The sequence below is a fragment of the Aquarana catesbeiana genome, linkage group LG08 (assembly GCF_042186555.1).
Source record: "Aquarana catesbeiana isolate 2022-GZ linkage group LG08, ASM4218655v1, whole genome shotgun sequence".
Classification (NCBI taxonomy): Eukaryota; Metazoa; Chordata; class Amphibia; order Anura; family Ranidae; genus Aquarana; species Aquarana catesbeiana.
The window spans coordinates 190865136-190885716 of NC_133331.1; the positions used below are offsets into that span (position 1 = coordinate 190865136).

At 42.1% G+C, this 20581-nt stretch overlaps 1 protein-coding gene across 3 annotated transcripts in view; it reads left to right on the forward strand.

Annotated features, from left to right (window-relative positions):
• Window positions 1-962: 962 nt before the first annotated feature.
• The window catches only part of BMPR1A (bone morphogenetic protein receptor type 1A), a 178209-nt gene continuing 158590 nt past the window's right edge, over window positions 963-20581 (forward strand). The window contains exon 1 of one of the 3 annotated variants that reach the window (XM_073596732.1): window positions 963-1141. The gene's annotated coding sequence lies outside the window, so the exon portion shown is untranslated. The remainder of the gene's footprint in view (window positions 1142-20581) is intronic. The other 2 variants (XM_073596731.1, XM_073596733.1) reach the window with 2 other exon arrangements.

A 20581-nucleotide genomic window follows, 5' to 3' on the forward strand; every position in this document is an offset into this window, starting at 1 on the left:
ACCCTGCTCCTCACTGTGTGTAGTCTGTACCCTGCTCCTCACTGTGTGTAGTCTGTACCCTGCTCCTCACTGTGTGTAGTCTGTACCCTGCTCCTCACTGTGTATAGTCTTTACCCTGCTCCTCATTGTGTATAGTCTGTACCCTGCTCCTCACTGTGTGTAATCTGTACCCTGCTCCTCACTGTGTGTAATCTGTACCCTGCTCCTCACTGTGTATAGTCTGTACCCTGCTCCTCATTGTGTGCAGTCTGTACCCTGCTCCTCATTGTGTGTAGTCTGTACCCTGCTCTTCACTGTGGGTAGTCTGTACCCTGCTCCCTACTGTGTATAGTCTGTACCCTGCTCCCTACTGTGTATAGTCTGTACCCTGCTCCCTACTGTGTATAGTCTGTACCCTGCTCCTCATTGTGTGTAGTCTGTACCCTGCTCCTCACTGTGTATAGTCTGTACCCTGCTCCTCACTGTGTATAGTCTGTACCCTGCTCCTCACTGTGTGTAATCTGTACCCTGCTCCTCACTGTGTGTAATCTGTACCCTGCTCCTCACTGTGTATAGTCTGTACCCTGCTCCTCATTGTGTGCAGTCTGTACCCTGCTCCTCATTGTGTGTAGTCTGTACCCTGCTCTTCACTGTGGGTAGTCTGTACCCTGCTCCCTACTGTGTATAGTCTGTACCCTGCTCCCTACTGTGTATAGTCTGTACCCTGCTCCCTACTGTGTATAGTCTGTACCCTGCTCCTCATTGTGTGTAGTCTGTACCCTGCTCCTCATTGTGTGTAGTCTGTACCCTGCTCCTCACTGTGGGTAGTTTGTATCCCGCTCCTTACTATGATATCTCATCATAGAGGAAGGAACACTAGCACCTTTTGAGGTGAGACAATACAAGGCAGCCATGAGTGGGTTAATCCTTTTCCTCTCATTGGCGGTAGACTAGGAGACGTCACCGCATGCGTGCCTCAGTCCCGAGTGTAGTGCGTGGCGGGGGCGTGCACGGGTCTGCGGGAGCGCGCAAGGGAGGTGTGAGGTATTCGGGCAGGCAGCGGCGGAGGAGCTTGTGGCGGAGAAGTGTGTTGGGAGAACGGAGAGGATTTGTCGGTGTTGCTGTGTGAGTGTCGGACATGGAGGCCGGGAGGAGCGGGTAGGTGAGGAGAAGGAAGGAGGGAGGGGTTCTCCGTCTTGTCCTCTATGTAGGTATGTGGCGGCGGGCCTGCGCTGGCTTGTTGTGTTTGTATTGTGTCCTTCTCCAGATCGGTGTATCCTCTTCTCTGATTGGACAGCTTTCATCCCTTCTACCTTCTCATCCATCTCACAGACCATTCCCTCCTCTGGTCACAAGTTCTCTTTTGTTTCTGGAGGAAAGTTGTGTCTTCATGCAGAGCCGAAAGGACATTCCATCCTGGAATAATCCCAATGTCTATGGATGGGAAGGGTACAGTCTAATGTCATGTTACCTGTGTCCTTCTGGGGGACATTGCTCTCACTTCCTGTCCTGGTGACCACACAGGAGGATCTCGCCCAATGGGATGCATAAACCTTTGGGGTCCTGCTTAGGGACGCTCACATCAGTGCATTGCAACACAGGATTTGCAGATTTTGAAAACGCAGATTTTTTTTTTGTGTGTTTTTTTTTTTTTAATGCAATTTAAAAATTTAAAAATGAACGCAATGCTTAATGCATTTTGGATGGTTTTCATGCCTTGTCATCTGGGAAAAAATTGATTGGGACAAAAACGCACAGTACATTTTTATTGACCCTAATGTAAGTTGTAGAGGTGCACCCAAAATTACTGTGTTTTTTTAAAATGGAGATCTCTCTCTCTCTCTCTGGGTGGATTTGATTTAAATCACTAGTAAAATAGCTTGATTGAACCCGTTCACGACCAGCTCGCGTACATTTACTGCGGCATAATGGCACCTCTGCACGAAACCCTGTGTGTATATATACGGGGTTCCTTTAAGAGCCGCCAGAGGGTGTGTGCCCGCTGCACGCCGGGGGACCCTATGCGTGTGGTCGTGATCGCCGCCACGAGCGCCAGCACGGGGATTTGTGTGTGTAAACGCCCTGCTCCTCATTGCACAGGAATACACACAAATCCCTGTGCTGTCAGAGGAGCGGAGACATGTTGTTAATTCCTAGTAAGTAGGAATAGCGACATGTCACCTCTCCTACTCAGTCCTATCCCCATACAGTTAGAACACGCTATTACTAGTAAAAAAAAAAAAATAATAAAAATGTCAAATCGTTCTCATAGTTTGTAGGCGCTATAACTTTTGCGCAAACAAATATAAGCTTATTGCGATTTATTTTATTTTTATATATATATATATATATATATATATATATATATATATATATATATATATATATATAGTGTTATGGTCAGGAAGGGGGTAAAACCTTCCAGGGCTGAAGTTTTTAAATCATAATTTTTAAAGAGCAACTGTCATCTCTGTCCGGCAGCGGCTCTTCCTCTCACTTTAATGAGATGGCTGGTAAACCGGCAGTGACACAACAAGGTGAGGGATGTGGTAGCAGCAGGTGAGTGGATGCCCGCTAACTGGCACTGCCATGATGGATCTGAAATGATAGGTGCTCTTTAACCACTTGCAGACCGGCCATAGCTGAAAGATGGTTACAGCGCGGTCGGCTTATTCTGGGTGGGCGTCCGTGGGACGTCCTCCCAGAATGTTGCTCTCGCGTGCCCCCGCAAACATCCGTGACCTGACCCGGCGCATCACGGATAGCGGTAAATGGCCGCCTGGAGGGCCATTTACCACGTGATCGCTCCGTCAAATGACGGAGCGATCACTTGTAAACAAACCGGCGTCTCCCTCCCATTTCTGTACTGATCTGTACAGTGAGAGGGGGAAGAGATCATTTTTAGCAGCGCTGTGGGCTGGATCTGTATTGCCCACAGCTCTGCTCTGTGCTCATACTGTGCAATACTCTGCAATCGTGTGCAATACTTTGCAATAAATTTTAACAGAAACAGATTTTTTTTTTTTACCAAATTTTCGGTCTTTTTTGATTTAGTGCACAAAAAATAAAAAACCCAGCGGTGATTAAATACCACCAAAAGAAAGCTCTATTTGTATGAAAAAAAAGGACAAAAATTTCATATGGGTACAGTGTTGCATGACTGAGTAATTGTCATTCAAAATGTGAGAGCACCGAAAGCTGAAAATTGGTCTGTTAGGAAGGGGGTTTAAGTGCCCAGTTATCAAGTGGTTAAATGTAAGTACTCATTCTTGCGACTAATTAGAATCTTTAATATTTGCAAACAAAATGAAGGTTTAGTATTTAGAATAATAAGATGTCAGGTTAGTTAAACAGCGATATCAGAACGGATGCAATCATACAGTTTGTAGTGTACATAGATTTGCAAAACAATGGGTTAAAGGAATATTCATGATCTTTGTCTTATCTCATGATTACTGTGAAATTATGTGCAGAGCTTGGATCCATTGAATGAGTTTATCAAAAATTTAAATATTGCACAATATACAGCCTCATGCTACATAACTAAGCTCCATTTCATGCTGAATAAACTAAAATTATTAATGTATCTTAAACTATATTTAGATTTTTTACTCCAAATGCATTTGATTTAAAAATCAAAATCTGATAATTTAAAATTTTTTTTTTTTAATCATTGATTTCTATCTATCCTGAAATGTAATAAAATCCTGACCAAGGTTCTAATGCTGTCCTGTTAAAAACAAAAAACTTATTGTTTGGATTGTGATCGATCTCAACAGATCTATTTTAAGAGCAAGTGATATAGAGGTACCTTTTGACATCATCAGGATACCCCCACTTCTTAAGTGATCATTCACACCAGATAATACATGCCAGCACATATAGATTGTAAAAGAAACATATTCAAATAGGAGCAGCTCACTCCAGTGTGTTGTGCTGAAAAAGAAAAGGTACAAAAAACATGCCCCACTTTTTTCCTCGTGCAACGCATGTATGAACACCGCAACGCACAAGTCAAAACAGCAGGGTGGATAAAAATTGATGATTTTTTTTTTAAATCATTAAATTTATTTTGTTAAAATGCTTTTGGAGTAAAAATCTATTTTAAGATGCAATAATTATTTCGTTTATTTAGCATGAATGGCGCTTACTTATGTAGCATGAGGCTGTATATTCTGCAATATTTAAATTTTTGGTAAACTCACAATGAATCTAAGCTCTGCAAGCTGAGATAACATGCACTGTTTTACAAATCTTTGTACACTACAAACTGTATGATTGTTTGAAGACAAATGCATCTGTACCAGGCTCGAAGTGTGAGGAGGAAGGGCAAGCATGAAAGTGAAACCTTCTAAGCAGCTGATAAACCTTGTGATCTTTCTGCACATAGCTTGAGGTGCAAAATGGCAGCAGGCTGTAAAAGAGACCCAGTTTGGCAATATTTATAGAATATATTGTTATTGTTTTCATTTAAATAAATGAATTTGAGTAGTTCTCCAATTATGTGCGATTAACCTATTAAAGAGGAAGTAAACCCTCTTAAAAAAAGAGAAAACAAAAAACCCTGCAAGGAAAAGGCATAATGAGCTAGTATGCATATGTATGCTAGTATGTATTACCTCAGATCGAAGCCCCCGCAGCAGTCCTTGTCTCCCCCTCCAGCCGCCGACATGTCGTCCCGGAGTTACTTCCGGGTATCGCAGCTCTGGCCAATCACAGCGCCGCATGGGAACCGCTGGTAACGGCATGGAGACTGCAGCAACGGCACATAGGTGCCATTGCTTCAGTTTTCCCCAGTGCCCATGTGCCGATTACATCGGCACATACAGGGGATATCTCCTAAACTCTGCAGGTTTAGGAGATATCCTGGGTAGCTACAGGTAAGCCTTAATGTAGGCTTACCTGTATCATAAGGTAGTAAAATAGGGTTTCCAACCACTTTAACTGCTTGCCAACCAGCCACCACAGTTTTACTGTGGCAGAATGGCACAGCTGGGCTTCGCCTTTTGGCCACTAGGCACGATGCCTGGTGGGCGCGATGAGTGCCAGGCAACCGCGATTGCTTGTGACAGAGCAAGAACCGGGATCTGTGTGTGTGTACACAGATCCCGGGTTCTCTCAGGGGAGTAGAGACAGATTGTGTGTTCATACGAAGTATGAAGACTGATCTCTCTCCTCCCCTAGTCAGTCCCATCCCCCTACAGTTAGAACACACCTAGGGAACACAGTTAACACTTTGATCGCCCCCCAGTGGTAACACACTTCTTTGCCAGTGACATTTATATAGTAATCAGTGCATTTTTATAGCACTGATCACTGCATAATTGTCAAGTGTCCAATTTGTCCGCCGCAATATTGCAGTCTTGATAAAAATTGCAGATCGCCGCCATTACTAGTAAAAAAAAAAAAAAATGCCATAAATCTATCCCCAATTTTGTAGACGCTATAACTTTTGCGCAAAGCAATCAATATACGCTTATTGATATTTTTTATATATGTGTATGTAGAAGAATACATATCGGCCTGAACTGAGGAAGAATTTTGTTTTTTTGATTAAAAAAAAATGTGGGATATTATGTTTCAAAATTGTCACTCTTCGTTTTGTTTAGATCGCAAAAAATAAAAACCGCAGAGGCGATCAAATACTACCAAAAGAAAGCTCTATTTGTGGGACAAAAAGGACTTCAATTTTGTGTGGGTACAGTGTCCTACGACTGCGCAATTGTCAGTTAGTGACGCAGCGCCGTATCGCAAAAAATGGCCTGGTCATTGAGCAGCCAAATCTTCCGGGGCTGAAGTGGTTAACCTAAAATCAGTTCTGATATTGCTGTTTTACTGTGTCAAACCACCCTGCAGAACAGTGACGTTTGTCCCTTTTTAACTTCTGTAAGCTTTATATGCAAGTATTAAAATGCAGTGCGTGGTAAACCACACAGCATAACACACATTTGTTTATGTGAAGTATAGGATTTTAGCAAACTGAAATCTAGTCTTCCTCAATTGTAAGAAATGGAGCATAAAGTAGGAGTTTGTGTGGGGGTACTGGTAATTCATGCTTTTGGGCCAGGTAAGATGATCTGCTATGCACATATTTTTATGAAAATACCGGTATATTCATGAGTACAGCTGACAGGCATGGCTCCAGAACTGGGACTCTCAAAAGGCAACATGTTTACCCTGAGGTGTATTCCTCTGCAGGAAAGAATCAGAAAAATGTACATTTCTAATAAATTACATGGGAAGCTATTCTACATAAGTGCATTGGGTGTTTTAAAAATAGGATTAAACATACAAAGCAGTGGGTGATAATGGCAAGAATTCTTGTGGTAAACTTTTGACTTTATATAAAAACATGTTGGGGGTGAAATTATACTTACCTGCTGCTGTTGTGTCTTCATCTGTGCAGCCTCCTCACCTCATACCTTGTTTACACAGAGATACCTAGATAAACATCTGTGGATTCTTCTCCCCTCCATGGAGAAAATAACATTTTACAGCCTGGAATGTTTTCATTTTGTTTTTTTATTGGACCTTTATTATACTCCACTGCTCATGCAGTTAAACTTGATCAAATATGTTGAATATTATGGGTATTATATATTGACTTCTTATATATTGCACTACTTTTGGCTACTTTAGGGGTGACTTCAATAGACATCTGTGCATGAACCTGCACAGATGTCTTTCAAGTCGCGCCCGCACTCGCATTGAAATGCGGGCTGAACTCGTACGATTTTAAACCTGCCTCCATTGTGAACGTACCCTCACTGCTCTGAAGTGAATCTGTTGGCTTTTGCTGAAATCACTATATAATTGATTACAGCTGAACCAAATAATCTCTGATTAAACGACCTGTGGTTATGACTTTCTTTTACATCACTTTTTAGGCCTCATGCTCACTGGACATTTTCTAAACTCCCCTAGAAGTCTTCCTCTTGGCAGCAGCATTTTTGGCAAAAAATAAATAAATGCGCCTGACACTTGTAAAAGTGTGCGATGCGTTTACCGCATCAAGCGTTTGGGTGTTTATTCATTCCATTGGCCAGAAGAAATAATTTTTTTTCTGGCCATTAAAGTGGTTGTAAACCCTTACAGACCACTTTTCACTACAGGTAACCCTATAATAAGGCTTACCTGTAGGTACTGTGGTTATCTCCTAAACCTATGACGTCATCAGCGCATGCGCACTGAAGCAACGGCTCATTCGTGCCGTTGCTTTAGCTGTGCCATTACCTGCGGCTCTGGCCAGACACCGCAATGGAGCCTGTGATACCCGGAAATAACTCCGGGAGACGTGTCGCTGGACAGAGCAGTGTGCTGGGACCGGTGCGTGGGCTTCGATCTAAGGTGATTATTTCATAATGAGCTAGTATGCTATGCATACTAGCTCACTATGCCTTTGTCTTGCAAGTTTGTTTTTTTTGTGGGTTTACAACCACTTTAATATGAATTAGTTCATCCTTTAGCCGTGCTGTACTTGCCCCATTTAAAGTCCCAAACCCCTCCCTTTTTTTTTTTCCTGCCCAGACTTTGCTGCTCCTGGAAGCACTGGCAATGGGTTTGTTTCCTGCCTCTAAACTATCCTGCAACTAAACACTGCTAAAAGCCTGTATATGCATGGACATATAGGCCAACGTACAGTGGAGTTTAGAGGCAGAAGAAAAACGCCAGATGCCCCTGGGAGCAGCTATAAAAAGTCTGTTTTTTCAAGTGCTGTAGCAGTATAGTCCTTTCTGCAAAAAATGTGGCTGCCAACTGTTTCTGTGAGGTTTAAGGTCTGTGGCTGGTTTTAAAGAGTGTCCATACCTCTTCAGGCTGGATGCTCATCCTTCTGTGTGCATTTTTATGCATTCATTGCTCTGCACTGGTGTATCAACATGCCATTCCCATCAAAAGACCCCAGAATGTACATTGAAGGATAAAAAAAAAAAAAACTAGACATGGCTTTTTTTGCACAATATACTGCACAAATGTAAAAAAGCAATGTTAAAAATAACAAACCCATAAAAATGCAGCTGCATGCCTTAAAACACGTGGAAGTGAGCAGCCCCTAAGGACCTATTCTCGCTAGCCTGCTTTTTACCATGTGTCGTGCAATGACATATGGTGCCATCCATTACGCTGCAGGAAAATGCAGTATGTTTGCAATATTTCTGTACTGCTTAACACACCAGCATTGGGGTGTGAACGGGGCACATAGAAAACGATTGTTTTTTGTATGTCCTTGCTGTAACTGATGATTATCCAATGCACATCGCTGCACATACTGTGAAAGAGCTCTAGAAAGAATGAATTAGAGCTGTAGCAGAATGTGCCTGCATTTCTCTGGAACTCTGTTTTCTAACAACTGATAAACTAGGTGATAAAGCATTCTGTTTCTGCATTTCACAGTGAGATCAAATTTTGATGATACATTTAGCATAGGCTTCATTGACAAAATGTAAGGCTTTGGCTTACAGACAACACTGCCTCCTTCAGGCTGCATGTTCATCTGCAGTCCCATCTAGTAGTGCAAACTGTCAGAAACATATTAATAAAATAGAAAAATGTAAATGTTTTTGTTTAAATTTGTGCAGATTTCTCAGCCGTTTTTTCTTTTTTAAACAGTATACTAAAATCAAAATGTTTCTATATAAGTTTATGCAAATTAGTCATAAGTATTGCTAAGTTAACCAACATAAGCTATCACTGGTAAATTAGACTTTGGCATCTGTAGTATGCACCGATGACCTCACAAAAGGGGTTAAGACACCTATACACAGGAGGTGATAGTTGCTGCTGTTTTTACCCTGATTGGAGTACAAATTAATTTGTTTTGCCAACCCTTCTTTGTGGGGTGGGACTTAGGGAAGGGGGGCCTAGCGCACCAAGACTCTTACCCAATTGGCATTGTTTTCTTCTGATATCTGGTCTTGGCAGCATCTGCCATTACTGATCATCTCTTCCCCTCTCCATTTACATCACCAGAAACTTTCTGATGAGTTAAATATTCACTTGGCCTGAGGACTGTCAGATTGTGCATGCATGTCTCAGTGCTCTCATGTGGCCATGCAAAACCGTAATGGAAACAATTCTCATTGGTAATAGATAAAAGCAGTGTATTGTCAGTATAGGAGGTAACCTCTTTTTAAACGCTTCTTCATTTTTTTTTACGTTTTGGATAGAGTGGAGATGGCTTGGGTCAGGTTTTTTCATTACTGTCTGTGCCAGGGTGGATTTGATTTTAAATGAAGTCGATTTAAATCATTAAAATCCCTAGTAAAAAGGCTTGATTTAAATCAATTTGATTTTAAATCATAGTTTTCAACAACTTCAGCCCCGGAAGGATTTGCCCCCTTCCTGACGAGGCCATTTTTTGCGATACGGCACTGCATCGTTTTAACTGACAATTGCGCAACAGTCGTGCAACCTTGTACCCAAACAAAATTGATGTCCCCTTTTCCCTACAAATAGTGCTTTCTTTTGGTGGTACTTGATTACCTCTGTGATTTTTTTTTTTTTTTTGCGCTATACACAAAAATAGAGCGCCAATTTTGAAAAATACACAATATTTTGTACTTTTTGCTATAATAAATATCAAAAAAAAAAAATGATTCATCGGTTTAGGCTGATATGTATTCTTGTTTAAAAAATCGCAATAAGTGTATATTGATTTGTGCAAAAGTTATAGCGTCTACAAAATAGGGAATAGATTAATGTCATTTTTATTATTATTATTTATTTTTTTATTTTTACCAGTAATGGTGGTGATCTGCAATTTTTATTGGGACTGTGACATTGCGGCAGACAGATCAGATACTTTTGACACTTTTTTGGGACCATTGACATTTATACAGCGATCAGAGCTAAAAATAGCCACTGTTTACTGTATAAATGTCCATAGAAGGGAAGGGGTTAAATGTGTGTTCTAACTGTATGGGGATATGAGTGACTAGAGGAGGAGACATATCGTTGTTCCTACTTAGTAGGAACTCGCAATCTGTCCCCTCTCCCCTGAAAGAACCGGGATTTGTGTGTTTACACACACACATTCTCGTTCTGTCACGAGCGATCGCAGGTGCCCGGTGGACATCGCGCCTGCCGGGCACGTGCATCGGCTCCGGGGACACGCTGCACGAGCGCCTGCAATAGCGTCTTAAAGAGCTCATGTATATCTTCGGTGATTTGCGCAGCCGTGCCAACCTGCTGCAGTACTACTGGTAGGCTAGCAGTTAACGAGCAACTGTTATCTCTGTACCACAGCTGATCCTCCTCTAATCCGCTGTTGACTCACGACAGTCCCATTCACTTTAATGGGACGCTGGTGATGCGGCAGTGACGTGGATGCCCTGCTAACCCATGATGGGTCTGAAATAACAGGTGCTCTTTAAATGTAAGGACTCATTATTGCTGATAGTTAGAATCTTTAATATTTGCAAACAAAATGAAGGTTTCCTATTTAGAATAATAATCTGTCAGGTTAGTAAAATGGCATCATACAGATTGTAGTGTACATAGATTTGCAAAACAATGGGATAAAGGAATATTCCTGAACTTTGTCTTATCTCATGGTTACTGTGAAATTGTGTGAATGCATCAATGCAGTGCATGTTATCTCAGCTTGCAGAGCTTGGATTCATTGAGTTTACCAATGTAAATATTGCAGAATATAAAGCCTCATGCTACATAACTAAGCTCAATTTCATGCTGAATAAACTAAATTGTTAATGTATCATAAATAGAAAACTATCTTTAGATTTACACCAAAAGCATTTTATTAAAATAAATTTGATATAAAGCAAAAAAAAATCTGAACATACATACATACCCATACTGTATCCACCATGGTTGAAGGTAAATCTAAAGAAAATTGTATAATGTATGGCCAGCCTAAGTTCGAACTGCAGAGTGGATATTGCCGATATGGCTGATGCCCTTCCCATCTCATTGTTCTCTGTAATGTGCCCCCTTTTTTTTTTTTTTTTTTTTTTTTTTTTAAATTGTTTGTCACAAAAATAGTAATACAATGAAATGTATAAATTTTGTATGATCTGATCCTTTTGATTTACTGGAGTCAGCATAAGGTTACTAAGAATTATAGAAATTTGGTGTTTTATACTTTTTTTTTTTTTTTTTTTTTAAATTATTAAAACATGACTAACAAATTTTATGAAAAATTTGTTGGTATAAGCTCGGTCAGCTTTTTAGTAGTTTTGAGTGCTCTTTTATTCATTATTGATTTTTCTAAAAATCTACTCCTTAAAATTAGGGATTATTTTTGATGAGAATGAGTAAGGGTTTGTGAAGTGTGAAAGTCAAGTTCCATTAAAGGATTCCATTGATCCTGTTTTTACTGCCATGCTGGTTGTCCTGTAGACACAGTGACTATAAATTCATGGAATTTCTTTGACTGTTCTGTTGTGCAGGTATCGATTTGCTGTTAGATAGCAGCAGTGATAGAGGTGTAATAAATTCATCAAACGACTTCATATTGTTGCAGTGGTTTAAGCAGTCAGTAGGGAAGTTATGCTTTATCTGCCTTGTGTTCTTGTCATTTCTCAGGCTGCAACTGCAAAGTCTTCATATGTTCATAGAACCTTCTGTATGCAAACACAAGTGCAGCATCTTAAAGTAAACCTGTGCTAAAGCCTTATAGGGGCTTTGAATGCTGACCTTGACTTCTGATAATACTAGTAAGTAGCTCTGTAGGTTAAACCCAAAACCAAAAATGTAATATATTGCAGCTTACCAATCATTAGGTGTTAGGGCTGCATTAGCTTTCTTCATTTTTTTTTTTTTTTTTCCCCCTCTGTTTTCACTTGATCTTGCCAGTAACATGCATCCTGTATTCGAGTGCCCCTACTCTGCATATAGGAGCTCAGGTGGCACCAATGGACAGCAGTCTGGGGGGAGGGAAGTGTTAGATCTACTAGCAGATTTAGATACACTAACAAATTGAAGCCAAACTTCAGGTCACACTGCAGTTACTGCGACAGTTTAATTTTCCTTTTGGGATAAAGGCTTTACTTAAAAGCTAATCATTGTAAGCACCCCTGTCAGTGGTGAATAGTTTCTCATCCCTGTAACTGCAGGACAGCTTATTCTGCTGAAAAATAGACTTACTGGCTGGATTACCAGGTGAAAATAAGAGAGCATAAAGAAAACTAATGCTGCCATCACATCTTAGAATTGGCTACAATATGTTTGCTTTGGGTTTAAAGCGGTAGCCAGCTCTTCACACATTCCGGCCATTTCAATGGTTGGGGTTCCGATAACATCCCTCCTGTGCATGCACACGGGAGCCATGATCGCGGCATATTGCTCAAGTGGACAGTGCACTCGAGTGTGCTGTCCAATCAGAGCACAGTGTGCATACAGTCTGTGGGACCAGTGACGCCGCTGGCTGCTACAAATGTGCATATTTCCTAAACAAGTTTAGGAGATATTTACTGTACCTACCTCAGGTAAGCCTTATTTTATATGCTTACCTGCAGGTACAAGTTAACAAGCAGATTTTACTACTGCTTTAGGTACTTTCTAAGGCCCTGACTTGGAATAGAGATACAAATTTTAAGTTTTTTTCCATTTTGAATATCGCTTTCACATTAAAGTATAAGTAAAGGCACTTTTTTTTTTTTTTTTTTTTTTAATTTTGGATAGAGCGTAGAGGAATTAGAGTGTTTGCCAGTTTTTATTGCTGTCTATGACCCCATTAGGGAGAGTCACCCTCTGCATTTGTCCTGTTTACCATTTTTATTGAAAGTAAAAGAAAATCTAAAATTTTGGGTTGTCCCCAGAAAAGTAACGGAGGGGAAATCTTCCAATGGGGACACTAGTTCTGGTGACCAGGGGGTCCCCAATGAATGCCTTTAATTTGCAGGGATTTCCCCTCACTTCCTGTTTGACAGCAATTGAAGGGAAATCTCTGCAATGAGACACAGCGGAAAAAATCTGATAGGGGTTATAACCTTCCCTTACTCTATCCAAAATGAAAAAAAATGTTTTGCCTATAGTTCTACTTTAATGTCCCCAAGGCAGAAAAACATCATTTTTATTATGTCAGCAATAGCAGCCTCAATTTTTCTAGTATGGTATGAAGTTGGTAAAGACTCATTCAGGTCTGATCATTGCAGTAAAGTCTAGATGGCAGCAATATATTAATGTGTTCTGAGTTTTGTTTAACCACTTAACGGAACTGCAGTCTGCTCACATAATTTGTAATTAAAATATCTTTGCCATTCTGAAGCTTCCCTCCAACCACTTTGCATATTATTTTATATACACTGTGATTCTGTACTTGACAAATATGCTGCAGAAATCTCTCACTGTGTCTGGCTGCATCCATTTTAACTGTGGGCAGCTGAAGCTGCCTGTTAACTTCCTGGATTTAAACACACACACACCTCTGCAGCTCTAATTGGCCCTCTTATGACTCATCCCCCCTACCTTCCTGGCAAACTTTCACAGAGAGCTGTGCATGGTGTCATAAGCCTAGTCTTTTTACCAGACAAGAAACAGGAAGTGGGCTGTATAAGGTATTTACTGGCAGAAAAAAAAATTACTATCCAAAGCTAAAACAAGCGCAGAGGATTAAATATATGGAAAATTGAAAAAATTACTTAAGGTCCACTTCAAGGACCAGGCCTATTTTTTTTAGACTTGGTGTTTACAAGTTAAAATCTTTTTTTTGCTAGAAAATTATCTAGAACCCCCAAACATAATGTATATCATTTTATTTCATACACCCTAGAGAATAAAATGGCAGTCGTTGCAATACTTTGTCACACCGTATTTGCGCAGCGCTCTTACAAGCCCAATTTTTTGGGGGGAAATAATACACTTTATTGAATAAAAAAATAACACGTATAGTAAAGTTAGCCCAATTTTTTTTTTTTTTATTGTGAAAGATAATGTTACGCTGAGTAAATTGATACCCAACATGTCACGCTTCAAAATTTGAGCCCGCTTGTGGAATGGCGACAAACTTTGACCCTTAAAAATCTCCATAGGCGACGTTTAAAAATTTCTACAGGTTACCAGGTTTGAGTTAGAGGAGGTCTAGTGCTAGAATTATTGCTCTCGCTCTAACGATTGCGGCGATACCTCACATGTGGTTTGAACACTGGTTTCATATGTGGGTGCGACTTGCATATGCGTTCACTTCTGAGCACAGGCTCGGCAGGACAGGGCGCTTTAAAAATTGTAACTGTTTTTTTTTTTTTTTTTTTTTATTTGGTCTTTTTTATTCCTATTACAAGGAATGTAAACATCGCTTGTAATGGAAAAAAAAGAATGACAGGACCTCTGAAACGTGAGATCTGGGGTCAAAAAGACCTCAGATCTCACGTTTTACACTAAAATGCAAAAAAAAATAAAAAAAAAGGTAGGGGCCATCTTTCCCTCACTCAGCATCCAGCCTGTGAGGGGACAGGACCTGATCGTCTCCGTCGCTACCGATGCCTCCGGTAAGCTGCGGAGACCACCAAAGCGCAGCAGGAGCGCACCTCTCCCACCCCTGATAAAAGTGATCTTGCTGCGAATTTGCTGCTGAGACCACTTTTATCTAAAAACGGAGCACCTGCTTTTGAAGAGGATACTGAGGTTATGGCAGCTAGCTGCTCCTGTAACAATGGTATTCCACTTCAAACAGCCAATGTACAACTGTGGCTGGCGGTCCTTAAGTAGTTAAAGTGGAATTCCAGTTAAGATCTAACTAAGCTTAAAAAGGGCTCCTGCCCTCGTCCTAACTCCTATACCAACTACCCTGTAGAAGGAAGCTGTATATACTTACGGTACCTTTTTTTTTTTCTTCTGGTCATCAGCACCCAGTGGTTGGCTTCAGGGGAGAGGAGGGACAGCCGACAAGGGATACCCCATAGTAAGCCCGTCAGTGATGCTACCACTCAGGCATTCCATCTGTTGTTGGCGCTCTTTTCTCCTCCTGAAGCCAGCCACTGGCCAGATCACATGATGGGACCGGAGAATAGGTAAGAATAAGTATCTTCCTTCTATAAGATAGGAGGAGGTGGGAGACATTTTCAGCTTAGTTGGGCTGCAATTCCACTTTAATAAAAAGGTGCAAACTAAGTTTATAGGTTTGGTTATCTTGACAGCAGAAAAGCTGAATTTTGTATCCTCTCTTAACCACTTAAGGACCGCCTAACGCCGATTTACGTCGGCAAGGCGGCACGGGCAGGCAAAATCACGTACATGTACGTGATTTGCCTCTCGCGGGTGGGGGGTCCGATCGGACCCCCCCCCCGGTGCCCGAAGCGGTCCCGTTCTGTTCCCCGGCGATCCGAGATGAGGGGGAGGCCATCCGTTCGTGGCCCCCCCCTCGCGATCGCCGCCGGCCAATGGGAACACTCCTTTGCTGCTGTATGCTAAACAGCAGCAAAGGAAATGATGTCATCTCCCCTCGGCTCGGTATTCCGTTCCAGCGCCGAGGGGAGAAGACATCAATGTAAGTGCACAACACACTACACACACAGTAGAACATGCCAGGCATACAAAACACCCCGATCCCCCCCCCCCGATCCCCCCCCAATCACCCCCCCCCCTGTCACAAACTGACACCAGCAGGTTTTTTTTTTTTTTTTTCTGATTACTGCATAGTGTCAGTTTGTGACAGTTACAGTGTTGGGACAGTGAGTATTACCCCCCTTTAGGTCTAGGATACCCCCCTAACCCCCCCTAATAAAGTTTTAACCCCTTGATCACCCCCCATCGCCAGTGTCGCTAAGCGATCATTTTTCTGATCGCTGTATTAGTGTCACTGGTGACGCTAGTTAGTGAGGTAAATATTTAGGTTCGCCGTCAGCGTTTTATAGTGACAGGGACCCCCATATACTACCTAATAAATGTTTTAACCCCTTGATTGCCCCCTAGTTAACCCTTTCACCACTGATCACCGTATAACCGTTACGGGTGACGCTGGTTAGTTTGTTTATTTTTTATAGTGTCAGGGCACCCGCCGTTTATTACCGAATAAAGGTTTAGCCCCCTGATCGCCCGGCGGTGATATGCGTCGCCCCAGGCAGCGTCAGATTAGCGCCAGTACCGCTAACACCCACGCACGCAGCATGCGCCTCCCTTAGTGGTATAGTATCTGATCGGATCAATATCTGATCCGATCAGATCTATACTGGCGTCCCCAGCAGTTTAGGGTTCCCAAAAACACAGTGTTAGCGGGATCAGCCCAGATACCCGCTAGCACCTGCGTTTTGCCCCTCCGCCCAGCCCACCCAAGTGCAGTATCGATCGATCACTGTCACTTACAAAACACTAAACGCATAACTGCAGCGTTCGCAGAGTCAGGCCTGATCCCTACGATCGCTAACAGTTTTTTTGGTAGCATGTTGGTGAACTGGCAAGCAAGCACCAGGCAGCGTCAGGTTAGCGCCAGTAGCGCTAACACCCACGCACGCACCGTACACCTCCCTTAGTGGTATAGTATCTGATCGGATCAATATCTGATCCGATCAGATCTATACTAGCGTCCCCAGCAGTTTAGGGTTCCCAAAAACGCAGTGTTAGCGGGATCAGCCCAGATACCTGCTAGCACCTGCGTTGTGCCCCTCCGCCCGGCCCAGCCCAGCCCACCCAAGTGCAGTATCGATCGATCACTGTCACTTACAAGGCACTAAACGCATAACTGCAGCGTTCGCAGAGTCAGGCCTGATCCCTGCGATCGCTAACAGTTTTTTTGGTAGCATTTTGGTGAACTAGCAAGCACCGGCCCCAGGCAGCGTCAGGTTAGCGCCAGTACCACTAACACCCACGCACGCAGCATACGCCTCCTTTAGTGGTATAGTATCTGAACGGATCAATATCTGATCCGATCAGATCTATACTAGCGTCCCCAGCAGTTTAGGGTTCCCAAAAACGCAGTGTTAGCGGGATCAGCCCAGATACCTGCTAGCACCTGCGTTTTGCCCCTCCGCCCGGCCCAGTCCAGCCCACCCAAGTGCAGTATCGATCGATCACTGACACTTACAAAACACTAAACGCATAACTGCAGCGTTCGCAGAGTCAGACCTGATCCCTGCGATCGCTAACAGTTTTTTTGGAAGCTTTTTATTGAACTGGCAAGCACCAGCGGCCTAGTATACCCCGGTCGTAGTCAAACCAGCGCTGCAGTAACACTTGGTGACGTGGCGAGTCCCATAAGTGCAGTTCAAGCTGGTGAGGTGGCAAGCACAAGTAGTGTCCCGCTGCCACCAAAAAGACAAACACAGGCCCGTCGTGCCCATAGTGCCCTTCCTGCTGCATTCGCCAATCCTAATTGGGAACCCACCACTTCTGCAGCGCCCGTACTTCCCTCATTCACATCCCCAACCAAATGCAGTCGGCTGCATGAGAGGCATTTTCTTTATGTCCTCCCGAGTACCCCTACCCAACGAACCCCCCCAAAAAGATGTTGTGTCTGCAGCAAGCGCGAATATAGGCGTGACACCCGCTATTATTGTCCCTCCTGTCCTGACAATCCTGGTCTTTGCATTGGTGAATGTTTTGAACGCTACCATTCACTAGTTGAGTATTAGCGTAGGGTACAGCATTGCACAGACTAGGCACACTTTCACAGGGTCTCCCAAGATGCCATCGCATTTTGAGAGACCCGAACCTGGAACCGGTTACCGTTATAAAAGTTAGTTACAAAAAAAGTGTAAAAAAAAAATATATATATATAAAATAAAAAAAAATAGTTGTCGTTTTATTGTTCTCTCTCTCTATTCTCTCTCTATTGTTCTGCTCTTTTTTTACTGTATTCTATTCTGCAGTGTTTTATTGTTATTATGTTTTATCATGTTTGTTTTTCAGGTATGTAATTATTTATACTTTACTGTTTACTGTGCTTTATTGTTAACCATTTTTTTGTCTTCAGGTACGCCATTCACAACTTTGAGTGGTTATACCAGAATGATGCCTGCAGGTTTAGGTATCATCTTGGTATCATTCTTTTCAGCCAGCGGTCGGCTTTCATGTAAAAGCAATCCTAGCGGCTAATTAGCCTCTAGACTGCCTTTACAAGCCGTGGGAGGGAATGCCCCCCCCCCCCACCGTCTTCCGTGTTTTTCTCTGGCTCTCCTGTCTCAACAGGGAACTTGAGAATGCAGCCGGTGATTCAGCCAGCTGACCATAGAGCTGATCAGAGACAAGAGTGGCTCCAAACATCTCTATGGCCTAAGAAACCGGAAGCTACGAGCATTTTATGACTTAGATTTCGCCGGATGTAAATAGCGCCATTGGGAAATTGGGGAAGCATTTTATCACACCGATCTTGGTGTGGTCAGATGCTTTGAAGGCAGAGGAGAGATCTAGGGTCTAATAGACCCCAATTTTTTCAAAAAAGAGTACCTGTCACTACCTATTGCTATCATAGGGGATATTTACATTCCCCGAGATAACAATAAAAATGATTTAAAAAAAAAAAAAATGAAAGGAACAGTTTAAAAATAAGATAAAAAAGCAAAAAAATAATAAAGAAAAAAAAAAAAAAAAAAAAAAAAAGCACCCCTGTCGCCCCCTGCTCTTGCGCTAAGGCGAACGCAAGCGGCGGTCTGTCGTCAAACGTAAACAGCAATTGCACCATGCATGTGAGGTATCGCCGCGAAGGTCAGATCGAGGGCAGTAATTTTTGCAGTAGACCTCCTCTGTAGATCTAAAGTGGTAACCTGTAAAGGCTTTTAAAGGCTTTTAAAAATGTATTTATTTTGTTGCCACTGCACGTTTGTGCGCAATTGTAAAGCATGTCATGTTTGGTATCCATGTACTCGGTCTAAGATCATCTTTTTTATTTCATCAAACATTTGGGCAATATAGTGTGTTTTAGTGCATTAAAATTTAAAAAAGTGTGTTTTTTCCCCAAAAAATGCGTTTGAAAAATCGCTGCGCAAATACTGTGTGAAAAAAAAAAATGAAACACCCACCATTTTAATCTGTAGGGCATTTGCTTTAAAAAAATATATAATGTTTGGGGGTTCAAAGTAATTTTCTTGCAAAAAAAAAAAACTTTTTCATGTAAAAAATAAGTGTCAGAAAGGGCTTTGTCTTCAAGTGGTTAGAAGAGTGGGTGATGTGTGACATAAGCTTCTAAATGTTGTGCATAAAATGCCAGGACAGTTCAAAACCCCCCCCAAATGACCCCATTTTGGAAAGTAGACACCCCAAGCTATTTGCTGAGAGGCATGTCGAGTCCATGGAATATTTTATATTGCGACACAAGTTGCGGGAAAGAGACAAATTTTTTTTTTTTTTTTTTTTTTTTGCACAAAGTTGTCACTAAATGATATATTGCTCAAACATGCCATGGGAATATGTGAAATTACACCCCAAAATACATTCTGCTGCTTCTCCTGAGTACGGGGATACCACATGTGTGAGACTTTTTGGGAGCCTAGCCGTGTACGGGACCCCGAAAACCAAGCACCGCCTTCAGGCTTTCTAAGGGCGTGAATTTTTGATTTCACTCTTCACTGCCTATCACAGTTTCGGAGGCCATGGAAAGCCCAGGTGGCACAAAACCCCCCCAAATGACCCCATTTTGGAAAGTAGACACCCCAAGCTATTTGTTGAGAGGTATAGTGAGTATTTTGCAGACCTCACTTTTTGTCACAAAGTTTTGAAATTTGAAAAAAGAAAAAAAAAAAAAGTTTTTTCTTGTCTTTCTTCATTTTCAAAAACAAATGAGAGCTGCAAAATACTCACCATGCCTCTCAGCAAATAGCTTGGGGTGTCTACTTTCCAAAATGGGGTCATTTGGGGGGGGTTTGTGCCACCTGGGCATTCCATGGCCTCCGAAACGGTGTTAGGCAGTGAAGAGTAAAATCAAAAATTCACGCCCTTAAAAACGCTGAAGGCGGTGATTGGTTTTCGGGGTCCCGTACGCGGCTAGGCTCCCAAAAAGTCACACACATGTGGTATCCCCGTACTCAGGAGAAGCAGCTGAATGTATTTTGGGGTGCAATTCCACATAGGCCCATGGCCTGTGTGAGCAATATATCATTTAGTGACAACTTTGTGCAAAAAAAAAAAAAAAAAAGTGTCACTTTCCCGCAACTTGTGTCAAAATATAAAATATTCCATGGACTCAATATGCCTCTCAGCAAATAGCTTGGGGTGTCTACTTTCCAAAATGGGGTCATTTGGGGGGGGGTTGTGCCACCTGGGCATTCCATGGCCTCCGAAACTGTGATAGGCAGTGAAGAGTGAAATCAAAAAGTTACACCCTTAGAAATCCTGAAGGCGGTGATTGGTTTTCGGGGTCCCATACGCGGCTAGGCTCCCAAAAAGTCCCACACATGTGGTATCCCCGTACTCAGGAGAAGTAGCTGAATATATTTTGGGGTGCAATTCCACATAGGCCCATGGCCTGTGTGAGCAATATATCATTTAGTGACAACTTTTTGTAAATATTTTTTTTTTTTTTTTTTTTTTGTCATTATTCAATCACTTGGGACAAAAAAAATAAATATTCAATGGGTTCAACATGCCTATCAGCAATTTCCTTGGGGTGTCTACTTTCCAAAATGGGGTCATTTGGGGGGGTTTTGTACTGCCCTGCCATTTTAGCACCTCAAGAAATGACATAGGCAGTCATAAACTAAAAGCTGTGTAAATTCCA